The sequence below is a fragment of the Capra hircus genome, unplaced genomic scaffold, assembly GCF_001704415.2.
Source record: "Capra hircus breed San Clemente unplaced genomic scaffold, ASM170441v1, whole genome shotgun sequence".
In the NCBI taxonomy this organism is placed as follows: Eukaryota; Metazoa; Chordata; class Mammalia; order Artiodactyla; family Bovidae; genus Capra; species Capra hircus.
The window spans coordinates 24,766-29,310 of record NW_017190161.1 but is presented as its reverse complement, the minus strand read 5'-3'; positions in this window follow the sequence as shown (position 1 = coordinate 29,310).

The window sequence follows — 4,545 nt, the reverse complement described above, 5'->3', positions numbered from 1 at the left end:
CCACTGCCTGCGTGGTTTCTGGAGACCTGGGGGGGCTGGGGATGATGAGTGGGAGCCGGGAGTCTGGCCCAGGCAGCCGGCCCCTAGTGGGGACAAGGCGTGTCCGTCTGGAGACAGGAGGCCCCCTACCTGGGCACAGTCCTGGCCCTCCAGCCAGCTCTCCTTTCTGGCAGCGCTGTGGGGAGAGACGACGGTGCCCGGGCGCCCGCTGCCCATGGGCCTGGCTTCATTGGCGCCTGGGGGAGTGGGGAGTGCTGCGGATGCAGACCAGCCCCTGCTCCGTGCCCAGAAGGGACCACAGAGCCTGAGGCCTGAGGCTGCAGGCTTCCCTCCCAGAAGCCTCTGTTCCAGCCTCACAGGGACGGCCAGCCGCATCTGTCCACTGAGCGTGGCTGGCGGCCCCGCGGAGCTGCACTGCTGGGGGGTGGTCTGCCCGGGAACTTGGCCTGGGGCACCGAGGGCAGGGGAGGGCCCTGTCCAGTGAGGCCCCGGGACCCCCAGGCAGCACTGGTTTCTCCAGGCCAATGTCCATCTTGCGGGGTGACGCTGTCCCCCCCATCGACGCTCATAGCAGCAGGGTGTTCCCCGCACACAGGGCGCCTACGTCTTCCCTCCCACTCCCCCCCCACCCCCCCACCCCCCCCCCCCCCCCCCCCCCCCCCCCCGCCGCCGGGTTCATCACTGCCGTCCCACCCCGCCAGCAGGGTCACCCGGCTCCTGCTCAGCCCGAGCCACCAGGGGGCACTGAGGCTCTGATGGGCCCAGGCCCAGGAGGCCAGCCTGGGTGAGGTGGACAGGCCTGTGGGGGTGAGGGCGGGGGCAGGCAGCGCTCCTGCCCCCAGGGATGGGGCTGTCCTCCCTGCCCCGCGGCCCCGGGTCAGCCGTGGCCTTGTCCGGCTGCAGGATGCCTCGCAGGACCCCTCCCACCCCTGCGCCCTCACCTAGCCCCCCTGCTCCCTGAGCCTCTGACGGGTCAGCCATGCAGCTGCCTGTGCGGTTGCTCCTCAGTGTCCAGGTCCCGCCCACTCCCCAGTGGAGCCCCAGACCCCCTCCTGTCCCGTCTGTGTGGCTCCTGCCCAGGGCACGTGGGATGGATGCCCCTCTTGGGGGCCGGAGTCCCCTTGCCACCCCTGCAGAGACGGGCAAGGACCTGAAGGGTCCCCTCCCAGCCTGGGCGCCCTGCGGGGAGCCCCATGGCACCTCCACAATGCCACAGCCCCCCATCTGGGCCTGGGTGACGGCCGTCGAGACACCTGCAGGACTCACCCGGGCCAGGGTGGCCGGAAACAGGTGCCCTGGGGTTTGGGGGGATGGGGGCTGGGGCGTTTCACCCCAGCATGGGCTGAGGACAGGCCCAGACGGCAGGCAGGCTCCAGGGGAGCCTGCCGCCCCTTGTTGCCCAGTCCTAGCAGCGTCGGGGCTGAGGCTGGCAGGGAGGCACAGCCGGGCCCTGGGGGAGGGGGCGCTGCCCACCTTCACCCACAGGGGCAAAGGCAGGGCTGCGGGCGGGTGGCTGCGACTCAGTGGCGTCCGTGGCCCCTGCGTTCACCAGCCAGGGTTCAGCGTTGCCTGGCGGGTGGAGCCCGCCGGGGCTGCTTGGGGAGCACATGGCCCGGTGGGGGGTGGGGGCAGAGCGGGGGTGCGGGCAGCCTCCTGGCTTGGCTCCGTCCCTGTGGGCGCCCTCGGCCAGCTCCACTCCACACAGGGATGCCTGGCCCAGGGCCCAGCAGAGGGGGGCAGGGGCGGCACGTGCGTGTGTGTGGTGAGGGGGTGTGGGGCCGCAAGGGAGTCCCTCTCGGGGGAGCAAGGCCACCTAACAGGCCCCTGTGCGCAGCCCGTGCGGGCAGCAGCCCGAACCCCGCGCCCTGCATGGTGGAGACTCGGGGCCGCTCCCCGCTGAGCAGGCTCAGCTGCCCAGGCAGCGTCTGAGGTCCGGGAGCCTGGCTGGACCCACAGGGCCTGGGAAATGGGCCAGACTGGGGTTGGGGCTCCTGCGAGTCAGGAAGGTAGGGAGCCGAGGGCGTGGGTGGAGCCCCTGGCTCCAGCCCTGATGCGTAACTCCCGCACCTTCCTGGGCCTCAGCCTCCTCGACAAGCAGAGGGAGGCAGTGAGCTGAGTCCCGCTGGCCCCCAGCCCCCTCGCTGTCCGGGGAGGGCTGTCAGAAGGCTCAGCGGACCTGGCTTTCCTCACCAGGTGCAGAGGGGTGGGGCCAGATGCACTGTTGCCATGGTGACGAGCTCACCTGTGTTCTTACAGCCTCATTAACAAATGCTTCCTGGTTTCGTTTTTGGTCCTGGCAAGGGGTGGACCCTGACCTGCAGGCAGCCAGGCAGAGGGCCAGAGAGACGTGGGCAGCGGGGGCTCAGGACCCAGGTGTCCTCCCGGAGGTTCCCAGCAGCAGGGCCGCGCCTTCACGCGGGGAGGGCCGGCTTGTGGCCCCGCTTTGCAGCTGAGGCACTGAGGCTGTTGGTTGTTCAGGTCCCATGAGGTCAAGCTGCCCCGGAGTCCTGGGCCCGGACACTCCGTCTTTTCCTCCCTCAGAGCAACTGAAAACTGATGCAGCTCGGCCTGGCTGGGCTGAGGGGGGCTTATTTCAGGCGTCTTGGCCGCGAGGGCTATGGCCGGGGCTCCCCCAGGGTTGCCAGCCCCTCCCTCCCAGGTGCAGTGGCCCGTTTTAAGGCTCTGGGGAGGACAGGCTGACCCCGGAGCCCTCTCCCCGGTCCAGGCCCAGGCTGGGCCCCCAGAGGTCAGACCCCACCAGGCTCACACTCCAGGGAGCTGAGAAGGGCTGTTCTGAGAAGGCGGGGTGTCCAGTGGGTTTTGCAGGATGTGGAGTTTTGCGGGACTCAACTTGCCAAGCTACAGTTGCAGCCCTGGGCACTCGTGCCGCAGCGGGGGAGAGCCTGCGGCCCCGGGTTCCTGTCGGTGCCCTCCCAGTGTAAAGCCTGGCCTGGGAGGTCTGTGGGGCTCAAGGGGCCCAGAGGGTGCGGCCAACACACGGGGCTCCGTGGGCATCGTCCAAAAAGTGACCACGTGCCACGCGCGGGGAGCAGGAGCATTGGGGCAGGACTTCAGGTGGCAGAGCCCTGGGCCCCACTGACCGCTGCAGCGGAGGAAGCAGCTGCTGACTGCCGCCTGCTCTGCGCACCCAGGCGAGTCTCCGGGGGGCTCTCAAGGGCCCTCGAGCCCGGCATCCCTGGCCCACATCACCGTCGGCATCCCTGGTGCCCACAGGCCAGGAGAGCCCGTGGGATGGAAGCGCCGTGGCAGCAGGAGCTGGGGGACGCCGGGCCCCAGCTGCCCCATCAGCCCGCCGCCCTTGCCTGGGTGCCCTCGCCCTGAACCTCTGCTCCACCCCCGGGGTCCTCCAGGCCTGGCCTCTTCAAGGCCAGGGCAGCCGCGTCTGAACTCTTAGCCCCGAGCCAGGGGCAGGTGGCTCGGAGCACCCCAGGCCTCCACGGCCAGCTCAGCATCCCTGACTACAGCCCCCGCTTCCATGTGGTGGAATGTGACAACGTCTGGGTCTGGGGGCTGTGAGCACAGGAGTGCTCAGTGAGGGGCCCCATGCTCTGCTCTGTGCACAGAGAGGTGCTGCAGCCTCGCCAAGGGCACATCACTGCAGGCAGGGCCGGCTTCCTTCCGCCCTGGTCCCGCCACCTGGTGCCCTCACCAGCCCCTGCGTGCTGTTAACAGGACTAGAGGGCTGGGCCCCATTACACGGGGTTCCTATAAATGGCATGAGGAGAATTAATAATGTATTTATAACACCGTCGTGGTAGCCGAAAATGATCTATAAATGTGCGGTTAATGTTTTATAATGTTTTTGTAACCCGTTATAAATGATAGATGGCGGACTATAGATGCCGGATCAGATATTCATAATGTATTGTGCACAGCGCTGGGCTGCTACAGCTCGGGAAAGCCATTAATAATAAAGTGGATGGAAATGTAAAAGTTACCGACATGCCCAGCAAAGCCGTTTATAATGAAATGTAAAATTCGGCTGTTGGAAGCAAACCGTGAGCCCCAGCCAAAGCACCGGCCGGGTTTGCCCGGAGCCCGGGGAAGGAGCGGGTCGTGAATTATTCGTGAGGTGTTCGGACGAGAACGTATACTATCCATAGCGCGTCGTATAAATATGCTATTAATATACGCAAGGCAGCGTGCATTATTCATGGGGCCTAATTAATTAATGGGTGGCCCCCTAAAATGGGGTGTCACAGCTTCCAGCTCCCTCCTGCCTGGGGTGCCGGCATCCACAGCCGCCTGTGTGAGCCACCAGCTGAACTGATGACGGCCTTGGGAACCGGGTGGACGGGATGCCCCTTGGATGCTCTGCTGCGGTCCGTGTGACCCTCTGGGTACCCCTGCAAGTGGCTCTGGTTCCCCTCGGGGTGCTCTGCTCAGCTGTTCCCGAAGCACCCGGCGACCACTACCGCAGCTGCCCTCACTTCCACGGGTCAGCCCCGGTGCTGCTGGGGACAAGCCGCCCGCCTTGCTGTGAAGCTCAGGAGGCTCAGACAAGGGGGGTGACGGATGGGGCAA